The sequence below is a fragment of the Gorilla gorilla genome, chromosome 17, assembly GCF_029281585.2.
Source record: "Gorilla gorilla gorilla isolate KB3781 chromosome 17, NHGRI_mGorGor1-v2.1_pri, whole genome shotgun sequence".
In the NCBI taxonomy this organism is placed as follows: Eukaryota; Metazoa; Chordata; class Mammalia; order Primates; family Hominidae; genus Gorilla; species Gorilla gorilla.
Window position 1 is genome coordinate 92,382,644 of NC_073241.2, and position 26,467 is coordinate 92,409,110.

The 26,467-nt window shown below is 42.6% G+C and overlaps 1 long non-coding RNA gene across 3 annotated transcripts in view; it reads left to right on the forward strand.

Annotated features, from left to right (window-relative positions):
* LOC129528398 (uncharacterized) overlaps positions 1-19,722 on the forward strand; it is an 86,304-nt gene extending 66,582 nt beyond the window's left edge. For all 3 annotated transcript variants that reach the window (XR_008673676.2, XR_008673675.2, XR_008673677.2), the window contains exons 4-6: positions 6,842-7,052; positions 14,558-14,680; positions 19,263-19,722. This is a non-coding gene — a long non-coding RNA (uncharacterized lncRNA). The remainder of the gene's footprint in view (positions 1-6,841; positions 7,053-14,557; positions 14,681-19,262) is intronic.
* The last annotated feature ends 6,745 nt before the right edge of the window (positions 19,723-26,467 follow it).

Here is a 26,467-nt window from a genome sequence, read left to right on the forward strand (position 1 = left end):
TTCACATTTATCTGCCTGTCCTTTGGTTTTGCAATTTGATGCATAATTGAAAGGTGAATTTCAGGTTCGATTAGGAGGAGAGTTCATTACCTTGAACACAGAATTGGTAGCTGAAAACAGATTTTAAATAAGGTCAATCTTCTGTGAATTCACGTACTGTCTTGAGTTCACAAAACTCTTTTCAACTTGAATATTTATTGCGGGTATTTCCCCAAAGAACATTTGTGGAAGTTGCTGCTGCCAGAAGCTGAAAATATAGTTCACTTAAAAGCAGCTTTATTTATGCAACATTCACGCCTGTAATCCCAGCACTTTGGGAGGCCGAGGCGGGCAGATCACGAGGTTAGGAGATCGAGACCATCCTGGCTAACACGGTGAAAGCCCGTCTCTATTGAAAATACAAAAAAATTAGATGGGCATGGTGGCAGGTGCCTGTAGTCCCAGCTACTTGGAAGGCTGAGGGAGGGGAATGGCGTGAACCCAGGAGGCGGAGCTTGCAGTGAGCCGAGATCGCCCCACTGCGCTCCAGCCTGGGCAACAGAGGGAAACTCCGTCTCAAAAAAAAAAAAAAGACCCTGATGCAACTTGAGAATATTTTTGTAACTATTCTTATTGATTGAATGTTCAGTCCATTTTCTTATTAGTCATGTTCCACCCCCAAAATGAAGAGGGGGAATAAGACGCTGTGTGCGTGGAAGTATCAAGCTGGACAGAACTGTATTTAGAAAGAGATGCTGGAAGTCTGGAAAGGGCTGCCCATCTGTATAGTTGACCACAATATATGGTCTTCTATATAGTTGGTCAACTATATATGGTCAACTATACAGCTATAAAATATGGTTGACCACAATAAGGCACTGATTAAGTTCAAAATCATAAGATACACGCATCAGATTTATTCAGACAAATTGCTCCTCTTCCTGAAAAATGTTTTTTTAAGTCTGAAATTTCAATAAGAAAAGGATTCTAATCATTTCAAAGGCCTTTTTTTAAAAAAACCTTCTTTCCCCTTCCCACCCCCCAATCCTTCTTAGTACATAGATGAAAACTCCAGCCACCCAGCCCCAACCTGACAGGTTCATTTTGTCTCCACCTGGGTTGTGCAATATGGTAACTTCTGTCCGTATGTAGTTATTAACCACTTGGAATGTGATTAGTCCCAATACAGAAGCTCTGTGCACACCAGATTTCTAAGACGTGTACAACAAAAGGAATGGAAAACATCACATTAGATTTTAGTATTGATTATGTGTTAAAATGATATTTTTTGATATATTGGATTAACAAAAATCTTAAAATTAATTTCTCCGTTTCTTTTCCTTTTTAAAACATGGCTACTAGAAATTTTTAAATTACACCTAGGGCTGGCGCTGTGTCTGTATTACACTGTGAGAAAATATACGGGCTCCTTAAAGGGAAACATCCTGAACATTGTCACCTACTCCTCCCCCTCTCCTTCCGCTGATGTCCCTCCTTCCCCAGCATGCTGCCCTCTTCCCATCCTCATCCTTCCCTTCCTATCGTGCCCTAAGATCATCAAAGGCATGGTTAAAATGGCTAAGTCCCGGGGGTGGGGAGCTGGGATGAGGGCTCTTAGAACCTGGAGTCCAGGTCAGGGTTGGTGGCTCACACCTGTAATCCCAGCACTTTGGGAGGCCCAGGCTGGAGGATTGCTTGAGCCCAGGAGTTCAAGATCAGTCTGGCTGTCATGGAAAAACCCATCTCTACAAAAAATTTAAAAATTAGCCAGACACGGTGGCTCGGGCCTGTAATCCCAGCTACTTGGGAGGCTGAGGCATGAGAATCACTTGAGCCTGGGAGTTTGAGGTTGCAGTGAGCCGATACAGCGCCATTGCACTCCAGCCTGGGTGGCAGAGTGAGAGCCTGTCAAACAAACAAACAAAAAACAAAAACAAACAAAAAACAACCAAGAGCGCAATGGATCCACGCAAAAGGGGACCAAGGTTAGGAAATTAGCTCAAGGCGCCCGCCCACCCCACAGCATCTTAACCTGCTACCTTCCTTCTTTCCAAGCAGCCTCCTGGCTCCCACGGCCCCCAGAGGTCCACCTTCAACCTCCCTCAGCCTGTACCCAGGAAAGCTCAGGAGGTTCCCCAACTCTGCCCCCTTCCCTATTGCAAGACCTTGCCTCAGCCACCAGGGACCCCAGAGTCTGGCCCCGTTCTCTGTGCTCCTTCTTGGAGCAGCTCCAGGACTCTGCAAGCTTGTTAGTGCTGAGTTGCTGCCCATGAGGATGGCATGCTCGGGATCAGCCCTGCTGGTTCCTGCCCACAGGGCCCAGTGCCCAAGGTCCCCACCTCGCGCCCTCCAGCTGCAATGGATGCCCGGGGAGGGGGTGGGAGGGGCGACTCATCCTGCGGGCGAAGGTGCCAGGGGGCAGTCTTTTCCCAGGACAGTGGAGCCTGGACCACAGTAAGGGGCAGGGGGAGTCCTGCTGGTGGATTTGGGGGCACCAGGGTTACAAAGTGTCCGGCGTACAGTAGGCGCTTAATAAGCAGGTATTTGGCACAGGTACATCAACGTGCCCAGGGAGTCAGCTAAAGCCCCGTAAACCAGCCCTAGTGGCTTCGCAGGATGCACCCAGGCTCTGCTCGAGGCCTGAGCACTCCACTTCAATTCTCCAGCCTCGCTCATGAAGGCAAATGGCTGGGGACAGCTGTATTGTAACAGGGCTCTCGAACTACCAGGACAAAACTCAGGTTTTCGGCAGCTCCAGCAGACAGGAAAGCTCTTGGGGACATAGATCTTGGGGGGACACACATTTCTGGGCCATTTCCAGGCCCAGAAATCACATCATGAGGACAAGGGGTAAATGGTGGTGATCAAAGAGTCACAACCTACCTGTCTTAGCCCCTGCTTAGTGCCAGGGGCCTGGGCTGGGGATCCTGAGGTGAATAGAACTCAGTCCCAGCACACACCCTCTTCCCACTGGAGTTGCCCGTATCTCAACGGGCATTACCTGCTGTTAGCCTGTGAATTCTTATGTGTGATTTATGTGGTTTCCAAAATACAAGCAGCAGCTCAGCTCTGGGTCTCCTGGCTGGACTTGAGCTGCAGTGGGTTGGAGGACACCGCTCCTGTGAGTGATGTGTGCCTGCACCAGTGACCATTCCCAGACCAGGACGGAGGCCACAGGGGCAACCACGTGGCCCACTGCCCTCAGCCATCTGTCTCAGTTTGGGATTCAGCTTGTAAATTCCTAGCTTGTGAAGACTGTTTTTTTTTCTGTGTGCAAGGTGGTGGTTGGTTTTAAAGGCAGCTTTTTAAACATCCCCTTCGCAGTGATAGAGAAGGCTCGTGGCTTAGAGCTGCATTAGAAATCACAAAAATTGCTGCTCATGAAAATGGTAATGACAGATACACTGGGCTTTCATCACGCTATTAGAAAATTAGGAAATAGAAATGTGTTCACTGTGTGGTTTGTTAAATTTATTTCTAATTTATTCTTATTTTTATTTTTTAGAGATGAGGTCTCACTCTGTCGCTCAGGCTGGAGTGCAGGGGCATAATCACAGCTCAGTGTGGCCTCGAACTCCGGTCTCAAGCAGTCCTCCTGCCTTTTCCTCCCTAGTAGCTAGGACTATAGGAGCGAGCTACCACACCTAGCTAATTTTATTTTTTTAAAAATAAGTTGGCTGCTGAGTGCCAAACACAGCGTCTGAACAGCCTAACTTTAGCACCCACTTTCTGATATGATGCTATGAGGATGCCCTGCTGTCTATCTGGCATTCTTGCTTAAAATGTTTAACCGGAATCTAATCATCAGGGAATAATCAGACAAATCTAGGACATAGGAGATGGTACAAGATAATTGGAGTGGACTTAAAAAAAAAAATCTGAGTAATGTAAAACAGAAAAACGAGGCAAATCAAAAAGGCAAGGGGATCACTCTATGTTAAAAGACCCTAAAAAATACATGGAAACCAAAGGTAGTATATGACCTCAACTGTATAATAAAATTATTTTTAAGCTATAAAAGACATTTCGAAGAGTCTTGTGGAAACTGGAGCAGTGACCCTACATTAGATATTATATAATTAATGTTGATTTCCTTTGGTGTGGTCATGGTGTGGTTGAACGGGAGAACGTTGGTGGTGGTGGATGTTTGCTGAAGTGCTTCGGGGTGAAGGGTCATGATGTCTGAAACTCACTTTCAAATGGTTCAGCCAAAGTGTACATTGTGTATAAAAGAAAAATAATATGCTGTCTAAGGGAGAGATAAAACTGGCTGCAGTTTTCTTATAGGACAGCATATGTTCTAAGAAGCTCACCTGGGCTGGGTTCTCACATTTGTCCCTGGTGGAAGAGATGAAGATGGTTTTATTACTACCTGGGAATGAATGTAATGCTGCCATGCTAAAGAACAAGATGAGCAACTTTAGTGCCAGGAGTGGATTCGCTTTCCTTGGAAATGACAATTCTAATGTGGCTTTATGACAAATATCCTGCTAGCTCTTATTTTTAGTTCTGTCTGAAACAAACATCGATCGTGCTTCGGAGGACTGGAAGCAGACGGGTTGAGGCTGATCAAAGTGAAGACCAACATGGTGAATGCTTTGACAACGATCTCTGGTTAGTGTGACCCATCTGCATTTGAAAAAAAAAAAAAATGAAGAGCTGTTTTACTGTTTTCAGGATGGGGTTGGTGTGGGCGGGAACAAATTATATTTGGAGTGGCTCTCCATTTCTGTTATGTACCAGACACGTTTGGGATGCTGGAGCCCGGACATCTTCCTGCCCTCTTTCTGTGCAGGCCACTGTGGGGATCAACGTGGAGAAGAAGGTGCTGAATTCACTCCCTCGGGACTGGGAATGAGACCCAGTCAGATGTTGAACTTGAAGTAATGCCCTTTTGTTGCGTTGCTGGTGAACTATGTCAACCATAGATCAGTGCCACTACCAGATTTGAGAGAAAAGGACTGGATTTTAGAAAGCAATCTTGCAAATATTAAGATAAGCACTCTTTTGGTTTATACCACCGAACGCGTACACAGTATGGTAGCACAACTCCCCAAGTGGCCACATAAGCATTGGACCGAGGGCGGGGGGAGGAACATGAACATGATTTTGTGAATAACAACTTAGTTGAGTAATCAATAATTTCTAAAAATAAAATAATTTGATTGAAAATTAACCTCTAATCACTGTATTTTTTGCAAATGTTGACAAATTTTGTGTACTAAAGGATTTATTTTTTAAAAAACTTTTACTTCTTAAAGAATTTTTTATGTTTTCCCAGAATTTCTCCAGTTGTTTTGTGTCTCCTTTTTTCTCTCTCTCTCCCTTATTTGTAATTTATTCTCATCCAATTATTCTGGCTTGGGTGGTTTGCTTCATCCAGTTATTGGTTTCATCCAGTTATTCTTCTGATGGTTTGTTAGGCCCAAATCGGAAGCAACCAAAATGTCTAACAATAGGACTTTAGTTGGCAATAACTCAAAAGTCTAACAATAAGGGATTGGTGAAATAAATTATAAAAAGTGTTTTGTGTTATGCAAAAAAACTTTAAAAATATGAACTGGTAATTCATAATCTTTAACTTTGCTTAATTCTAAAATTTCATGAACACATTGGCAGATAACGCAAAGCAGATTCAAAGTAAAATAGAAAAATAATGTAAACCCTGAAAAATTCCAGATACTTTTTTCTGTTTTACTATATATGGCTTAAGATTATTTTATTTTATAAAAGCAGCTGCATATTTATTACATTTAGAGGTACAGTCAAGCAATAATAAGATAATAATGACTTCAGCAGTTCTGGCCACCCAAAGACAACAACTCTCATCGTCTTGATGTTTCCAACCAGATGATTTTCTGTGCATTTGACCAGCTTTCACCTCTAAAACGTCATCAAAATGGCTTTTGTCAATGTCACCAGTGACTTCCATGTGCCTAAATTCTCAGCCGTCATTCCACTTGACGTCAAGTCATGGCCAGTGCTCTCTCTCTGAGTTTCCAAAACAGCAGATGTCCTGGCTCTCCTCCCCCTTCCCAGGCTGGCCCTTCTCATTCTCCTCTGCAGCTCCCTCCTCATCTCCCGCACTTCTCCACGCTGGGACACTCTAGAGTTCAGTCCTGGGAAGTCCCAGTCTTCATTCACTCCCCTGATGCCCTCATGCCATGTTTTGTCTTCAAATACCTTTTTTTTTTTTTGAGATGGAGTTTCACTCTTATTGCCCAGGCTGGAGTGCAATGTTGTGATCTTGGCTCACTGCAACCTCCGCCTCCCAGATTTAAGTGATTCTCCTGCCTCAGCCTCCGGAGTAGCTGGGATTACAGGCATGTGCCACCACACCAGGCTAATTTTGTATTTTTAGTAGAGATGGGATTTCTCCATGTTGGTCAGGATAGTCTCGAACTCCCGACTTCAGGTGATCCACCCGCCTCGGCCTCCCAAAGTGCTGGAATTGCAGGCATAAGCCACCGCGCCTGGCCCAAATACCATTTATTCTATTACACATACATTTATGGATTCAACAACTATCCATTGAGAATCTGTTAAGTGCTAGGCACTGTTCTAGTCACTGATGATTTTAAAACGGAACAAAAGGGGGGCAATTCCCTGTCTTCATGGAGCTTAGCAAGAACATTTGCATGAGAAGGAAAATAAGCAAGAGCTATTCAAAATATTGCCTGATAAAGGGTCAAGTACTGGGTTAAATACTGTCCCCTCCCCCACTCCCCACTCAGTTCATGCCCACCCAGAACCATAGAATGTGACCTTGTTTGAAAATAGGATTTTTGCAGATGTGATTAGTCAAGATGAGGTCACACTGGATTTGAGAAGGCACTAAATTCAATGACTGGCATCTTGACAGGAAGGCCATGTGAGGACGCAGGGAGGCACAGAGGGAAGGCAGCCGTGGGAAGGAGGTGGAGATGGGAGTGACGCAACTATGAGCCCAGAGTCACCCAACAGTGCCGGGACCACCAGCAGTTAGGAGAGCGGCATGGGAGCTTTCTCCCCAAGTCTTCAGAAGGAACCAGCTCTGCCAACACCTTGATTTTGGACCTCTGACCTCCAGCACTGTAAGTGAGTAAATTTCTGTGGCTTTAAGCTCCCTGGTCTGTGGTCATTTGTTACAACAACTCCAGGAATCTCATCCAGGTGAGAAGTGCTGTGAAGGTAGGGACAGAGGATTGGCCGGGTGTGGTGGCTCACGCCTGTAATCCCAGCACTTTGGAAGGCTGAGGCAGGCAGATCACTTGAGGCCAGGAGTTCGAGACCAGCCTGGCCAACATGGTGAAACCCCGTCTCTACTAAAATTACAAAAATTAGCTGGGCATGGTGGTGCATGCCTATCATCTCAGCTACTCGGGAGGCTGAGACAGGAGAATCGCTTGAGCCTCAGAGGCGGAGGTTGCAGTGAGCCAAGATCACGCCGCTGCACTCCAGCTGGGTGACAGAGTGAGACTCTGTCTAAAAAAAAAAAAAGTAGGGACAGAGGATGGAGTGTGTCTAGTAGGGGAGGAAGTTTGGAATTGTGGTGGGTAAGGTAGCCAGGGAAGCCCTCATTGTACAGGTCATGTTTGAATGAAAACATAAAGGCAACGTGAGAGATTCGTGCAGCCATCTGGGAGAAGAGCATTCTAGGCATCTGTCTACAGCAGCAGTTCTCAAAGCGTGGGCTTGGACCAGCAGCGACAGCAGCACCTGGGAATTCCTTAGGAATGCAAACATCTTGGCCCCACCCCAGACCTACTGAATCAGAAGCTCTGGAGAGGGGAATCGCGGGGATTCTGATACATCTGCAAGTTTCGGACCCACCATCTATATAACCTGGGCTCCACCGAGCCTCCACCTCCACCTCCACCACTTTCTCTTGCCCATTCTGCTGCAGCACCAGGCTCTTCCCTCCGGGGCTTTGTCCTTGCTGTGGCCTCGCTCTGCACAGCTTCCCTCTTGCTGTCCCCACGTCTTGCATCCTTACCTCCACCAGATCTTTGTTTCAGCACCACGTTCTCACTGAGGCTTCTCCCAGACCACCCTCATTAAAACCACCACCCACACCCTGCAGGCCCCTTCCTATGTCCTGCTTTTCTCTTCTCTCTTTTCTTTTGTTTCTTTTTTCTTTTTCTTTTTTTTTTTTGAGACGGGTTTCACTCTGTCGCCTAGGCTGGAGTGCAGTGGCAATCATGGATCACTGCAGCCTTGACCTCCTGGGCTCAAGTGATCCTCCCACCTCAGCCTCCCAAGTAGCTGGGTCTGTAGACGCACGCTTCCACACCTGGCTAGTTTTGTTTATTTTTTGTAGAGACAGGGTCTTACTCTGTTCCCCAGGCTGGTCTGGAACCCCCCAGGCTCGAGCCGTCTTCCCGCCTCTGCCTCCCAAAGTATTGAGATTACGGGTGTGAGCCACCACCCCCGGCCTGTCCTGCGTTGTTTTTCTCAGTAGCACTTAGCTCTATTTAACAAATCCAAGTTTGTCAGAAATCTGGTTTCTGAGTCCTGGTGACCAACAACAGGTAGGGAACCCAGAGAGGGAGCGTGACACACGTGATTTGCAAATCAAAGTCACGCGGGTGGAGGAGTAGATTGGGCTCAGGAGAAGGAAAAAATGTTAGCACTGCAAGGGAAATGCGAGATCATCTCATCCTTGGGTGTCCAAACTTATTTAGATGTTTGCTTTTTAAAAAATTATATGACTAATTACAACTAATAAAGCAGATAAGTGCCGAGTTTCTCTGGGTGGCAGACCCGGAAGGGCGTTGCAGGAGTCCCTAACCCAAGCATATTGTGGGAACTATTGACTTTGTTATCTCGTTTGTTAATGGTGAAATTGGGGCTTACAGTTGGATTTAATTTTACTTAAAAGAAATAAAAGGAGCTATCCATGTCAGATCAGATCACCCCTCAGGCATTATTTAACAAAAACATTCTGTAATTTAATGGACTCTCAAGTCTCCTTCAGAGTCCTATGCGTGCAGATCCTGCCATCTGATTCCCCCGTGTTATCTAAGCTTCTCTTTAGGGATTCTCCAGCCCCCTCTTCTTCCCTGAGGGGCTCTCTCAGTGGTGTCATCGGTTTCTCCAAATTAGAAATGTTGACTTTTTTCCTGCTTTTTTCCGCCTGAATCCACATTCCCTTAGTCACTCTCTCCTGGTTTCAAATTCTTGTTTATTACACCTGAGCCTTCCAAGGGGAGAGACTGTTTTATAATTCCAGGCGTACTGGACTTACACAAGGTAAGTGATCCATGCATTAAATTGGCTTAAAAACAAAGCAATCCAGGCCGGGCATGGTGGCTTATGCCTGTAATTACAGCGCTTTGGGAGGCTGAGGCAGGCGGATCACTTTGAGGCCAGGAGTTCGAGACCAGCCCAGCCAACATCGTGAAACCCCATCTCTACTAAAAATACAAAAATTAGCCGGGCATGGTGGTGTGCACCTGTAGTCCCAGCTACTCTAGAGGCTGAGGCAGGAGAATTGGTTGAACCTGAGAGGCAGAGGTTGCAGTGAGCTGAGGTCGTGCCACTGCACTCCAGCCTGGGCGACAGAGCGAGAACCAGTCTCAAAAAAAAAAAAAAAAGAAGAGGGGAGCAAATGGATATGGGAGAAAATTGATCAATTCTAAGAAAGCAGGAGAGGAGAAGGTCCAGTGGCAGCTGGCTGCACTGAGATCTCGTGTTTGTGCTGAGATCTCGTGTCTGTGCTGAGATCTCGTGTCTGTGCTGAGATCTCGTGTCTGTGCTGAGATCTCGTGTCGGTGCTGAGATCTCGTGTCTGTGCTGAGATCTCGTGTCTGTGCTGAGATCTCGTGTTTGTCCTGAGATCTCGTGTTTGTGCTGAGATCTCGTGTTTCTGCTGAGATCTCGTGTTTCTGCTGAGATCTCGTGTTTGTGCTGAGATCTGGTGTTTGTGCTGAGATCTCGTGTTTCTGCTGAGATCTCGTGTTTCTGCTGAGATCTCGTGTTTCTGCTGAGATCTCGTGTTTGTCCTGAGATCTCGTGTTTGTGCTGAGATCTCGTGTTTCTGCTGAGATCTTGTGTTTCTGCTGAGATCTTGTGTTTGTCCTGAGATCTCGTGTTTGTGCTGAGATCTCGTGTTTCTGCTGAGATCTCGTGTTTGTGCTGAGATCTCGTGTTTCTGCTGAGATCTTGTGTTTCTGCTGAGATCTCCTGAGATCTCGTGTTTGTGCTCACCGTGGCTTTTCCTTACCCATTCCAAGCAGGAAGGCAGCATGGCAGGTGAAAAAGTGAGCACTCTTAGGCAGTGCCCTTCCTGGCTGTGTGCTTCCTGACAGGCTGGTGCTGGGAACGAGGTATGGAAGTAGAAGTTCTGACGAAAGGAAGAGAACTCTCCCTAGATTGGGAAGGGCTGAGGGTGTTGGGCTGCCCAGGTTGTGAAATATTAGTCAGGACTCTTCTTGCAGAACCCAACTTCAGGGAGCTGAAGGTTAAAGAGAATTTAATGACTTAGGCGACTGTGAACCTGGCTCAGACATGGCTGAATTCTGTTTCTCAGAAGGACCTGGTCCCTTTCTCCCCATCCTGTGCCTGTGCCGACCAACATGCTGGCTTCATTCTCCATCAGATTCTGTCCCTATAGAATATTCCCAGTATGGAGGCTACAGCCCACCGAATTGAAGTCCAACGACGAAACTTCTTGGAGAGGAATCCCAGGGCCTGACTTTCATTCATTGCTTCGAATTGGCCTAACTTAGGTCTGGAGCTTAAACAATCACTTTCCTTCAGGACGGGGGGGTAGAATAACACCTTCTTCGATCTGGGGGAACATAATCTGGGATGGGGAAGGTGGCTTCCCAAAGAGAAAGTGAAGGTCTGTTACCAGAAGAAGGGAAGCTGTATTGGGCAGAGAAGAACATCAGATGTCCATTGCTGTACTCCATGGAAACTGATAACATCCGAGCAGTTAACAGCTTCTGAGGGGCATAGCTGCCGGGGAAGCCTAGGGAAGCTCCCTGTCAGCCCCTGGAGACTCCCAGCCTATGCAGGGATCCCTGTGCTCCATGTGGCACAGAGCCTAAAACAACTGGATTCCCATAAAAAATGAACCTCGACTTCTATCTCACTCCAACTGAAAGGAATATTTATTTATTTATATCTAATTTTTAGATAGGGCCTCACTTCACTCTGTTGCCTAGGCTGGAGTGCAGTGGCACGATCACTGCTCACTGCAGCCTTGACCTCCCTGGCTCAAGCAGTCCTCCCACCTCAGCCTCCTGAGTAGCTGGGACTACAGGCACGTGCCACCACGCCTGGCTAATTTTTTTTTTTTTGTAGAGACGAGGTTTCGCCATTTTACCCAGGCTGGTCTCGAACTCGTGGGCTCAAGGGTTCTGGCTGCCTCGGCCTCCCAAAGTGCTGGGATTACAAGCATGAGCCACCGCACCCGGCCTTGAAGGGAATATTTAGGTTTGATCCTTAAGGACATCAGCTGTTAGCTTAATGGACTAGAAAGCAGAGGTGCCCTCTTCCTTCTGACCCTTCCCCACCCCAGCAATTTTTCAATCTCCTGGCAAAAGATTCTTCTGCAACCACAAGGAAGGAAAAATTTAAGGAAAATCTTAGACTGATTTTCCTATCAGCATGGAGGTATGAGAGCTTAACGTTAGAGTGAATTTTAATTCAAGAAAATGAAACCAATGTGTCATTCATGTTGTTTGTGGGGCTTCCATATTGTTTATGTATGGTGCCTGAAAATATTGCTCCTTGTACTATGTACTAAGTACTGTAATTTAATACATATAGGCTTTATTCTCTAAAAAATCAAGGGTTCTCTATCAGTCCCTTTAAAGACAAGACTGAAGTTGAGGAGTCTTGAGGACCCACTCTCCAGGTGAATGTGTTGCTTAAAAATAAAAGGTTAGTAACTCTAGAAATAGACCCATCCATATATAGCCCATTGATGTCTTACCAAGATGCCAAGGCAGCCCAACAGGGAAAGTCTTTTTAACAAATTTTGTTGAAAAATTTGGATATTCATATGGGAAAAAGTGATCTTCAACTTCCACATCATTCCATGCATAAAAATTAATTTGAGCTGAATTATAGATTTAAATATAAGATCCAGAACCGTAAGCTTCTGGAAAAAATTATAGGCCTTCATCTTCATGATCCTGTGGTGGACAATGATTTCTTGAACAGAATCCCAAAACCGTTAACCATCAAGTAAAAAAATAGATAACTTAGACTTTATTAAAATTAAGGTTTTCTGCTTATCAAAAGATACTGGTAAGAAAATCAACAGATAACCCTGGACAGATTGGGAAAAACATTTGTGGCATATATATTTGACAGAAAACTTTACTCCAGAATACATAGGACTTTTACAAATCAACAATAAAGAGATGAACAGTCCCATTTTAAAATGGGCAAAAGCTGAGGCAGGAGGATTTGCTTGAGTCCAGGAGTTTGACACCAGCTTGGACAATATGTTGAGATCCTGTCTCTACAAAATAAAAATTAAAAAATTAGCCAGGCATGGTGGCGTGTGCCTGTTGTCCCAGATACCTGGGAGGCAAAGGTGGGAGGATAGCTTCACCCCAGGAGTTTGAGGCTGCAGTGAGCTATGATTGCACCACAGCACTTCAGCCTGGGTGACAGAGTGAGACTCTGTCTCAAATAAAAAATAAAACAATTTTTAAAACTTTAAAAAATGAGCAAAAGACTTGAACAGATGCTTCATAAAAGAAGGTATATTAATGACAATAAGACATGAAAAGGTGCTCAGCATCTCTTACCGTCAATCATCATGCAAGTCGAAACCACAGTGAGTCACCACGTCATACCTACTAGAAGAACTTAAAGCAAGGAGCACAACAGGACAAAACAACCCTCCCCCTGCCAAACTGACAACACCAAATTTTGGGAAGAATCCAGAGCAACTGGAATTCTCATTTATTGCTGGTGGGAATGTGAAATGATACAACAGTTTTGGGGGACTACTGTAGTTGACAGTTTTATATAAAGTTAAACATATGTTTAACCTTATGATGCAGATATTCCATTCCTATGTGATATGGTTTGGCTGTGTCCCCATCCAAATCTCACCTTGGATTGTAATTCCCATAATCCCCACGTGTCGTGGGAGGGACCTGGTGGGAGGTAATTTAATCATGGAGGCTGTTACCCTAATGCTGTTCTCGTGATAGTGAATGAGTTCTCATGAGATCGGATGGTTTTATAAGGGGCTTCCCCCCTTTTGCTTGGCACTTCTCCTTGCTGCCATCATGTGAAGAAGAACATGTTTGCTTCCCCTTCTCCCATGATTGTAAGTTTCCTGAGACCTCTCTAGCCATGCTGAACTGTGAGTCAATTAAACCTCTTTCCTTTATAAATTACCCAGTCTCAGGTATGTCTTTATTAGCAGCATGAAAACAAACTAATACACTACATATTTACCCAAGATGACTGAAAACACATGTACACATAAGGATTTGTACATGACCACAACAACAGCTCTTTTCATAATAGACAAAATTGGAGATAACCCTAATGTTTATCAATAGGAAATTAGGTAAATTGTGACACATTCATACAATGGAATTCTGCTCAGTAATAATAAAAAAAACTACTGATTCATGCAACAATGTGGATGAACATTATGCTGAACTCAAAAGGCCAGAAGCAAAAGAATGCAAATTATATGATTCCTTTTATATGAAATGCAAAAATAGGCAAAACTTCACCGTGGTGATGTAAATCAGAGAGATTGCTCTGCGGGGTGAGAGTGGGATCACCTGAGAGGGAGCAGAAGGAAATTTCCCAGAATGATGGAAATGTTCTATGTTTTGATTGAAGTGGTGGTTACATGGCATATAATTGTCAAAACTCATTAGACTAAACACTTAAGATCTGTGCATTTTACTGTTTTTATTCTACCTGTATAAAAATAAAACGTTGGCAAATGAGAATATTCCGCCTTGAGGATTATTAATATGGATTTGATTTCTATCAGTGGTGTCCTGGGAGGCAGAGATGAATGCATAATTCACGAAGGCAAAATGCAGGAAGGACAAGAAGTCACATTTCCTTCTATCTAAAACCCCTCCACATGTGGCGTGTGCTGTGTGTGGACTTGCTGGTGGAACACAGAGGTTATATGTGTTGTTCTTTGAATTCTCATTGCATTGGGATGGGAGGAAGAATGAAATCAGTCATTCAAATATATGTCTCTTTATATATTCAGCTGACTGCATATGTCATTCAGATGGCATATATTCCTCTGTGCCATGTCTGCCTTTCAATGGAGCTTACACCTGTAGGTGTGGGTCTTCTCCACACCTGTCTCTGTCCTCCATGTCCGTCAGGATTGCAGAAGGGAAGAGAAGGCAGCCACACCAGCTTCCTTCTTCATCCGACTTAGGATCCCCACTGGCAGCCCAGTGCTCACTCCACACTTGGTAAATACCCTATACTTGTATGTTCCTAAGTTCCTCCAGATGAAACAAAGTGGCCTCTTCTTCTAGGACTGTTTGGGGAGCAGCACTGTGTGAAGCTCTGTGGGGCCTCTCCAAGGTATAAGAGCTCACAGTCATTTATGTCTTCTTGCCCTCCTCCCTATCTTCAGACAACTCCTGCCCACCTACACAAGGTTGAGTCTCAGGTAACGTGGACTGAAGAGCAGTAAGCGAGGCCCCTCCTGGTCCTTTCTCAGAAACCTTGAAGTCTACTTGAAGGCACAAAGAGCAAGGTAACACAAAGAGCAAGGTAACATGAAGAGCAAGCTAACAAGAGCACAACACTCCCTTTGGTGAGCGTAGCATACATGGGGTAGACATCACTGGGTGGCTGATGCTCTGACCTGGGTCTTCAAGGAGAAAAGGACAATGAGGATTGCATATGGGGCAGAAAAATCAGTCTGGCTGGAGAGGGGAACTCCTATGTGGGACCAAAGGCAGAGAGAGAGAGAGACAGACAGACAGAGAGAGAGAGAGAGAGAGAGAGAGACTGAAAGAGAGAGAATGTACAAAATAACACAGGGTAAGCAAGGCACTGAATGAGTGACAGAGACATTTGGACAGAGGCGGTGTGGTGTGCTAGAAAAATTAATCAGACATTGGTATAAGACTAAGAAGGATGACTATACCACTGTAAGTCTTCACATAAGACCTTGCAAAAATGTTTAACTTAGCCAGAACTCCAGTGTCTCTGAAGGTCAAGTATGAGTGTTAACAAAAAATGATTTTTAAAAGTTGTTATAGACATGGTTTCTTTGTTCAGATAATTTCACTCATCTGAACTGCTGGCTGCTGATAGGTATTTCTTATTAAAATATGATAGCTTTATTGTTACTCTTACTCAACTAACATTGTTTTTCATCTTTTAAAGACAGCAGTAACTTTTTTTGCAAAGCATCTCGCTGTTTTGTGAGTGTTTCCATGAATGTGAGTTCGTGGGAGCCTTACAACATCTCTCTTTAGAGAGGACAGTCTGAGGTTCACAGAGATAAGACGGGCAGCCCAGTGAGGCCGCACTGTGAGTGAAGGCCAGGGCGGAGATTCAGAGGCAGGTCTTCTGCTTTCCAAACTGTCTGAGATTAGGACCTCAGTGTTTCTGGACCTTGTACCTGGGTCGTGGTTTTCTGTTTTCCTTTGATACGGACTTGATCATTTCTCCATACTCAATTGTGTTTGACAGCCAACAACCAGGGTGCTAGGGCCCTGTTGTAAACCTGTAGGAGCTCTATTTTGATAAGACTAGCCATAATTTATTGCTGCTTTAACCTCTCTGTTGCTTAGGCAACCAATATCCTGAATTAAGACTTGGGTTATTTTAGTTAAGTTTAAGAATTTATTACCTTCTAACCACTCAGCCCACCACTTTGCTCATGCTCCATGCCTATGAGTCACACTGACCCCCGAAGAGTTGCCCCAAACTCTAAGACCTGTGCTCGGGGGCACGTGACGAGCCAGGACACATGCCTTGTGACTCAAACTGACAGCGCCTGCTCATGTCCTTGCTAAGTGCACCAAAGGGAATGGGCCGAGGAATGCTCCATGTTGATTTTTCAACTGCCTGCCTTTTATTGCTGGATTACTATCTACTGCAGAATAGGCCAGCTTATTTCACAAAAATGAGGCTGGCACTGGGTTAATTCTATAACATAGAAAGATTGCCAGTGCCAAGGTGTCAGTCTGTTCCGGCTGTTATAACAAAATAGACTGGGTGGCTTATAAACAATAGAAATTTATTTCTCACGGTTCTGGAGGCTGGCAGGTTCAAGATCCAGGCAGACTGGATGTCTAGTGAGAACCCACTTTCTGTTTCATAGGTGGCACTTTCTTGCTGTGTCCTCCTGTGGTTGAAGGAGCAAGGCAGCTCTCTAGGGTGTCTTTTATAAGGGCACTAATTCCATCTGACATAATCACCTGCAAAAGGCCCCACTTCCTATTGCCTTAGGGGTTAGAATTTCAACATATAGATCTTGTGGGTTTAGTGAGGAAAATAAACACACAATCTAACCTTTCCTGGACTGCTTGCAGGAGCATCAAGTCCTCTTGCTCTTCCATCTTGTTTAAATGTCCCTTCTTTCCCAACACCACTCTGCCACTCCGTCCTGAGCTCCCAGCACCGTTTGGCTGGATGACTGTGCTCATTTCTGGCCTTCCTGCCTCCACCTCATCCCGGCACATCATTCACCAAAGCAACATTTCTTTGCAGTCTGCTCTGCCTGGCATTCTGGGGATACTGGATAGCTCACAGTCCTATAGAAGAGAAAGATGAGTAAGCAGTAATTGCAATGCATTTATTAGACCGTAACCTCCTAGGACAGGTCGTGTTGGTCTTGCTCTCTGCACCTAGTATTTGTTGAATAGGGAAATGAATAAACAAATGAACAATTTCTGCAGGTTATAACTAAACACATATTCAAAGAGCTGTGAAAATCCACAGAAGACAGAAACTGACTGAGTTGGCAGAGGAAAGGGATGTGCTTAATTAGGCTGCAGTCTCTTTGAGAGACTACAATTTATTTATTTCCTGTATACATAGACCGGGCATTCATAAATATGGTCACTTTTTAATAGAAATATTTTATATTTTGAGAACATCTTCCTATACATTTTATTTACTCATAGGACAAAAGTAATGTTCTCCTTTAAATAGCAGCTTTTTGGGGACCTGTAATTGTTAGTTTGTAAACCTTTACTTACTTGCTAGAAAGTATGGGACAGGGTCAGAAAGAAACTGGGAAGTGCCGCCTGTAATCCCAGCACTTTGGGAGACCAAGGCAGGCGGATCACTTGAGGTTAGAGGTTCGAGACGAGCCTGGCCAATTGGTGAAACCCCGTCTTTTCTAAAAATACAAAAAAAAATTAGCCAGGCGTGGTGGCGGGCACCTGTAATCCCAGTTACTTCGGAAGCTGAGCCAGGAGAATCGCTTGAACCCAGGAGGCGGAGGTTGCAGTGAGCCGAGATAGCGCCATTGCACTCCAGCCTGGGCAACAAGAGTGAAACTCCATCAGAAAAACAAACAAACAAACAAACAAAAAAAGAAATTGGAAAGTGCCAAGTATAACTATCAGTTGTGGTTCAATCACAATGCAAATAAGTATCTTTGGGTAAGTAAAAGGAAAACGATACTTTGATTTACCCAACACTTTGATTTCAAAAATACATTGACCCATTAACAAACAATTTTAGAGAGGCTTAAATACTAGTGAATATGTTATTTTAAGTCAGTAATATATTAAGAGATGTCATGAGTCTATAAATGTAGCAATTGCACATGGCTGGCATAGAAATCTCAACTTCAATATGTGATGTTCAAAGTCCAATTTAAAGGGATTTTAATAATTAGCCATAACTAATAACTAAGGTAAGGTTTGTTGTATCTTGAATCTTAAATGGTTGCCATGTGTCTGTTTATTAAAAATAGAGTTTCCTTTTTTTCTTTCTTCATTCACCTGAAGTAAAAGTCTATTATAGCAAAAATGCAACAGTGGCATCCTGTGGCTTGGCCTGTGAATGACAGGTGCATGTCACAGTTGTGATCTTGGAGGCTTGGTGTCATGGCTACACAGAGGTACAGGATCATTGTGAAGAACATGGCATGTTAGAAGGAAAAGCTCCGTTACTTTTTTTAAGACCTAAAATTATTATAAATGACTCATTATGATCTTTTATCTTTATTCATGGGAGTAAATTGCATGCATAATTAAAAATTGAGTTGAGAATAAAGCCGCAGAAATGTACTTGTTTTTTCAAAAGCTTATGTTTCCGGACTCTATGATGAAGTTTCCCTCTGTCATTTTTACACATAGAATATACCATTTCCTGTCATGTAATTCTTCTGTAAGTGTAGGAAATGGAGTGAAAGAATCCATATTAGACCATTAATAACTGTAAACAGTTTATCTCTCCACCCCCCCAGAAATAAATACAACTAAATCTCAGAAGCCTTTTGATTGTGATGCTTGGCTGCTGAGCCCTCTACGCTGGAAAGGCAGCACTATCATATTTAGCGGTGCGTGCTTCCAGCTTCAAACTTTAAAAATAGTTTAAAAACATCTTCAGGGGCCGGGCGCGGTGGCTCACGCCTGTAATCCCAGCACTTTGGGAGGCCGAGGTGGGCGGATCACGAGGTCAGGAGATCGAGACCATCCTGGCTAACATGGTGAAACCCCTTCTCTACTAAAAATACAAAAAATTAGCCGGGCGGGGTGGCGGGCGCCTGTAGTCCCAGCTACTCGGGAGGCTGAGGCAGGAGAATGGCGTGAACCCGGGAGGCGGAGCTTGCAGTGAGCCGAGATCGCGCCACTGCACTCCAGCCTGGGCGACAGAGCGAGACTCCGTCTCAAAAAAAAAAAAAAAAAAAAAACTTCATAAACAACATACAGTTATACTTTTTCTTATTTAAAATGTTTACATAAGTAGAATTATGATATTCACATTCCATGAAGTTTTGCACTGAAGATGTGGTTGAGGTCTCACGTACGCTTATCTTGTGTGAAGGAATGTATGGAATATGAATGCCATAATTTTACTTATGTAAATTGTAAAAATAAGAACAAATATATATAATAAAGACCTTTGGATTTCTGCTTCTGAGGACTTCCTGTTCTCCTTCCCTCCACTTTCCTATGGGCGTGCTTCTGTTCTTTATTTATCTGAGTTTTCTCCATTAAAGATAAATTCTCTGATAAGATAAATACAGTATATATCTTTATTAATTCCTTTGTTATAGATCCTGCAAATACCTTCTCGAGGCCTGTTTTTTCCTCTCTAACGTTGATGGGGTATGTTTTGTTATAAAGATGTTTTCTGTTCTGCAGGGTTGCGTGTCAGTTACAGTTGTCATTTGTAAGCAGTAGAATCCGGTCTGACCAGTTTAAGCAGAAAAGAACTCAGGAGAGACAGACGGGAGTTCACACAACGTTTGGGACAGATGGGAAAAGAGGCCTGAGACAATGAAAGGGACACTCCCAGAACCAACTGACCCTTTCCGGAATCTGCTGCCCACCCCGGGACCACACCGCCTTTGCCCAGAATGCGCCACTGAAATGACAGAGGCTCCCGGAGACGCGCAGCCAGCCAGCTCCCTCCCGCGGCCCGAGGCCCCCGTGTCTGATTGGCAGGCCTGGTCACGTGCCCGCATTTTGGCTGGGAAAGAGTCAGGGAAGGCACCGATTCAGATTCTCCCTTGGGGAAACAACTAAAATGCACGCAAGGTGGCCTAAAAAGCTTGGCAGATTCACTTTGGGCCATAAAGATATTCTTCAAACTTAAAAATAAAAAAATAAAAATAAAAGAAACTAAACTAAAAAATATCTTCATGAACAACATACAGTTATGCTTTGTCTTATTTAAAAATTTCACATACATAGAATTATGATATTCACATTCGATGGAAATTTTGCATTCAAGATGTGGTTGAGGTCTCACATCTCAGCAGTGTTTAGTTGCGATTTTTCGTGCTGAAGTCTTTAATTCTTCTGGAATTAATTTTTGTATAATTAGTGTAGGAGTCTAGTTATAGTTTTTATATGAAAAGCCAATGCTTCCATCATCATTGATCGCACAAGCTCATCTTTCGCTGCTGATCTCTAGTGCCACCGCTATCATATTCCACATCCCACGTAGCCCCTGCATGTGAATCCTGCATGAACATGGATTTGCACCAGGCTCTCTATTCTGTCCACTGCCTCTTCCTCTGCTCAGACAACTGTATTTTAATTTCTGTAACTATCTAGAATGTTTCAGAATCTGCAGGCCAACTGCTCCTGCCCACCCATTTTTCTTATTTTTCAAAATTATCTTGGCAATGATAATTCACTTTTCCATATGAATTTTAGAATCACGTTACAAATGAACAGAAAAGTTCTGCTGGGATTTTGTTTGGAATTTACTTAAATTTATAGATAATTTGGGCAGAATTGACATGTTTATGCTTTTGAGACCTCTTACCCATTATTCAGATCTTCTTTTATATCCTTTAATAAAACTATAATTTTTTCCCATAAAGCTCTTAAAAATGGTATGTAATGTATATTCTTTAGGTCCTTTATAGTTTTTGCTGCTATTGTGAGCTGGCTTTTTTTTTTTTTCCAATTTTTTCCCATTTGTTATTGTTCACATTCAAAAGTTATTGAATTTTGCATGTTGATCTTGTAATCAGTAGCCTTGCTGAATCCTTTTTTAGTTCTAACAGATTTTCTGTTGATATCTATGCATTTTCTTTGTTCTTTCTTTCTTATTTTATTTTATTTATTTATTTTTTTGAGACAGAGTTTTGCTCTTGTTGCTCAGGCTGGAGTGCAATGGTTCCATCTTGGCTCACTGCAACCTCTGCCTCCCGGTTCAAGTGATTCTCCTGCCTCAGCCTCCTGAGTAGCTGGGGTTACAGACACGTGCCACCACACCTGGCTAATTTTTTTGTATTTTTAGTAGAGATGGGGTTTCACCATGTTGGTCATGCTGGTCTCAAACTCCTGACCTCAGGTGACCCACCTGCCTCGCCCTCTCAAAATGCTGGGATTACAGGCGTAAGTCTCCGTGCGCCACCCATCTATGCATTTTCTATGCCTAAAAATAATAAATTTTCACTTCCTTTCCAAACCTTATGCATTTTATTTATTTGTTGCTTACTGCATTCGCTAGTATTTTCTGTGTAAAGTTGACTGGGGTGGTGATGGCTGCCCTGCTTGCCTTTTCTTGGTTTTAATAGGGATAATCCAGAAAGATGTGATATGATTGCTTTAGGTTTTTGGTAAAAACTCTTCATCAAATTAAGGAAGTTCTCTTCCATTTCTAGCTTCCTAAGAGTTTTTCTTTTAGATAAGAGAAGGTGTTGAATTTATAGAATAAAATGTGTCATTTTATTTCTTTTTGATCTATAAATGTTGTAAAGTTCTCCTGATGGATATTTCTGACATTCTTACCTTCCTGGGAAACATCAAAATTAGTTGTGATCATTAAAAAAAAATACTCTGGTTGGATTCCATTTGCTAATATTTATTCAGGAATTTTAATCTACATTATAAGTGAGATAACCTATAGTTTCTGTCTCTTGTACTGTCCTTGTTTCATTTTGGTGTTAATTCTACACTATCTAAACTCAGTGGCCTACTGTCCTTTTCTGTTGTCTGGGAAGCTTATATAAGATAGCAATGATCTTTTCCTTAAAGGTTTGATGAAATTCACTGCTGAAATCAGCTAAGACTAGTGTCTTTTTGGGGAGGTGGCTTGAGGGCAGGTATATTTGATTGTCAAATCAATTTCTTTAATGCTAATTGTTTTATTCAGTTTTTCTATTTTAAAATTCAGCCAATTTCAGAATAGACATAAAATTGTGCCACAGATTCCCTTATGATTTTGTTTCTGCTGCATATGTGATTACATTATATTTTTCTATTCCTAATGTTTATTTGTTCATTTTTCTTTATTTATCAGCCTTAATGGGGATTTATTTTATTAGCATTATTTTTCTTTTCTAAGACTCATTCTGTCATTTCTATTTTACTTTTGTTTCCTTTTCTTATTTTTTTGTTTTTATCTTTAATGTTTCTTTCCATCACATTTTTTTTGCCTAAACTCTGTTGTTCTTTTTCTATCTTCTTGAATTGACATGAGTTCATTTATTTCATCTTTCTTATGGTTCTAAAAAGATTTTTAGTGCTATAAATATTTCCCTTAACTATTGCTGTACCCTAAGTCTTGGTATTTTTCTGTGCTTTCATTAATAATCAGTTTTAAAATACTGTATTATTTTTAACAGCTTCATTGAGATATATTTCACACCCTATATAACTCATCCATTTAAAGTGTATAATTCAATGGCTTCTAATATATTCACAGAGTTGTTGATATGGTTTGGCTGTCCCCACTCAAATCTCATCTTGAATTGTAGCTCCCATAATTCTCACATATTGTGGGAGGGACCCAGTAGGAGATAACTGAATCATAGGGGCAGTTTTCCCCATACTGTTCTTGTGGTAGTGAATAAGTTTCATGAGATCTGATGGTTTATAACCATCTTTTCGCTTGGCTTTCATTCTGTTTGCCTGCCACCACGTAAGATGTGGCTTTGCTCCTCCTTACCTTCCACCATGATTGTGAGGTCCCCCCAGCTATGTTGAATTTTGAGTCAATTAAACCTCTTTTTTAAAATAAGTTACCCCGTCTCAGGTATGTCTTTATCAGCAGTGTGAAAACGGACTAATACAGTTGTACAACCTATCATCACAATCAACTTTACTTACTCAGTTATCAGTTGATGGATACTTGGGTATTTTCCAGTTTGGGCTATTATAAATAATGCTGCTATGAACATTTGTGTGCAAGTTTTTGTGGACATGTGATACATTTGGCGTGAGTATATATGAGGAGTAGAATTGCTAGGTCATTTGGTAACTTTATGTTTAAGCTTTTGAGGAACTGAAGACTGTTTCCGAATGACTGTACCATGTCAGTGTAAGAGGGTTCTAATTTTTCAACATCCTCACCAATGCTTGCTATATTTGTCTTTTTTACTATAATCATCTTAGTGGCTGTGAAACGATATTTCGTTGTGGTTTGATTTGCATTTCCCTGATGGATATTTAAGGGTACTCCGTGATACTGGGTTGATCATTCTATTTCCAGGTGACTTCACTTCTAGGTATTTTTTCATTTATGTTTCCTAAAAAATTAATTTTTAAAGAGAAAAATCATCATAGGATACTCAAATTTCCATTTTAAATTTAAGATCACAGGGTTTTATTCTTTGGTTTGTATTTGGATCTCTTTTTCTCTCACATTGAAAATCTGGTTTCTAATGACACTAGCATAATTACATATATGTTTCATTCTACAAAATACATATAATAGTTTCACAAGAACAAAACCAATATTTAAAAATTTTGTTCTTTCTTTTTGTCCTTATTGTATGCCAAACTGGATGTACAATTAGATTACTGCAATGCACCAAATTGGTGGTTCTTAACAGGAAACAGCTGCAATCCTAAGAATCTTTGAGAAGCGTCCATCAGCTGTCTAAGCATGCAGCAATGAAGCAGGTGGTTCTCAAATATTCACTGGGCATATCAGGTCTGCCCCAATACCTGGTTACATCCTTATTTGGAGACTGATAGCCTCAACTCTTCCTCTACCAATCAGATTTCATGGGACTGCAAACTTTAACACAGAGTAATACAGAGAAGGGGATGCTGGGAAATGCAGTTTCAGGCTTCTACCTTACACAATTCAGAGAAGACTGTAGGAGGAAGTGGTGATGATGCCAAGCTGATACAGACACAGACACATCCATTCAGTGCATCAATCTTTATGTCTTCTCTTGTCTTACTAGCCTCCAGGAAAATGTTGAATGGAAGTACTGAGAGTGAACATCTTTGTCCCGTTCTTGATTTTATAGGGCATGCTTCCAACAATTCTTCTGTAAGGATGTTTTTTGTACATACTTTCTCAGGTTAAGGAAGTTTATTCACTTCTAATCCTAGTTTACTATGTTTTGTTTTTTTTTTAATCATGAGTTAGTGTTGAATTTATCAAATGCTTTATCTGTAACTATTGAAACAATCATATGATTTTCTTCCTTAATCTTTTAAAGTGGTAAATATCATTTGATTATCTTTTCATCCTGAACCATCCTTGCATTCTAGGGATAAATCCAAAATGATTTTTTAAAAATAGATCTCTGGATTTCGTTTGCTAATATTATGTTAAGACTTTGATAATGTCTGTGATTGAGATTGGCTTGTGATTTTCCTTTCTTATCTTCCCCTTGTTTGGTTTTGGCATCCAGGTTTTACTAGTTCTATGGAATTCTTACTACAGCCACAGGCCCTGCATGAGACAGGCCATCACTACTTCTCTGATCTCATTTCCTACCACCCTCCCCGTTACACACTCTACTCAGTTTTACAGGTTCCATGCTGTTTCTCAGACAAATGAGTGCACATCCCTGCCTGACCACCCTCTCTTAAAGCTCTGTCTCCTCAATCTCTTTCATTGTTCTGCTTAGCTCTTATCATTACCTGATATATGATAAACTTACTGTGTTCTGTCTCCCTCCCTCTTCTAGAAGGCAGTGTCTATGAGGGCAAGGACTTTGCCTGTTTTGTTCCCTGCCATTCCCTCAGCACAGTGAACCATATTTATCAAATAATAAATATTTGTTCATCAGTGAATAAATGAATATATTTATCCATGTTTGAAGAAAAGAGGAAGGTTTCTGTACGTGATCCACTCAGAAGTCAGATTTTTCATTTGAAAAAATTGTAACTTCTATTTAAACAAGAAAAGGGAGGAAATTCTTACACATAAGCAGCATGCAGAGAAATACTGCTGAAGATATCAGTCTGCTCTGCTGCAGCTGGTAACAGGAATAAGACTGATTGGCCAACTGTCCATTCTATTCCAAACTTTCCTTGTCTTTTTCCAGCATCTCAGTTGGTTGAAATTCTTTGCTTGAGAAAGAGACCTACGTTTTCAGTCCTGAGGAGTTTGAGTCCTTGGTGATGCTGCCCATGTGGGGTTGATGTGTAGTGCTTTGTTAACCTTGACCATGAAGCAGGCAGTACAGACATCCTAAGGGGTACCCCTGGGCATCCATGAATACTGCTCCGGCTCCCACTGTGTAGCTCTCCCAGCGCCCTTGATAGTGCCAATCTCTCCAGAAATCACTGGGGCCTCCCTTCTTGCTTATCCCCTCCATGACCTGAGGACATTGAAATGCCAGGTAGCAGTTTCAATATCTACTCAATGAAACTGGTGATGGGTTCACAGCTGTGGGGATTGTTATTTAACTTCCTATGTGTGTGTTATGGTGTTGGGGAAAAACAGGCATGCAGAGTATAGCTATAGCTCTTTCTATCATCAAATGGCCCTCTAGCAATTCCACTCCTAGGTATATATCCAAAGGAATTGAAAACAGCCAGGAGCGTGTAGCCTGTGCTTGTAGTCCCAGTTGTGCAGAAGACTGGGGCAGGAGGATCACTTAAGCCAGGAGTTTGAGGCTGAGTATGCAATGATGATTGCTCCTGTGAATAGCCCCTGCACTCCAGCCTGGGCAACATAGCAAGATCCCATTTCTTAAAAAAAAAAAAAAAAGTAATTGAAAACTGGTGACCAAACAAATCCATGTACCCACATGTTTATAGCTGCACTATTCACAATAGCCAAAAGGCAGAAACAGCCCAGATGTCCATCAATAGATGAATGGATAAACAAATTGTGGCATAGACATATAACAGAATATTATTAAGCTACAAAAAGGAATGAAGTACTGATTCATGTTACAATACAGATAAACCTCAAAAACATAATGCTAAGTGAAAGAAGCCATGCACAAAGGTAACATACTATAGGATTCAATTTATTTATTTATTTATTTATTTTAAGATGGAGTCTTGCTCTGTCACCCAGGCTGGTGTGCAGTGGCACGATCTCGGCTCAGTGCAACCTCCACCACCCAGGTTCAAGCGATTCTCCTTCCTCAGCCTCCTGAGTAGCTGTGATTACAGGGGTGTGCCACCATGCCTGGCTAATTTTTGTATTTTTAGTGGAGATGGGGTTTCACCGTGTTGGCCAGGCTGGTCTCAAACTCCTGACCTCAGGTCATCTGCCCACCTCAGCCTCCCAAAGTGCTGGGATTACAGGCATGAGCCACCACGCCTGGCTGGGATTCCATTTATATGGTATGTCCAGAAGAGGTGAATCCATGGAGACAGAGAGCAGGTTAGTAGTTGCCAGGGGCTGAGGAGAGGAAAGATTGAGGAACAACTGCTTGATAGGTATGGGGCTATTTTTTAAGGTGATGGAAATGATTTGCAAATAGGCAGAGGTGGTGGTTGCACAATATTGTGAACATATAAAATGCCACGGAATTGTTCACTTTAGAATGGTTAGTTTTATGTTTGTTGTTGTTGTTGTTGTTGTTGTTTGAGACAGAGTTTTTTTCTTATCGTCCAGGCTGGAGTGCAATGGCACAATCTCAGCTCACTACAACCTCCGCCTCCCTGGTTCAAGTAATTCTCCTCCC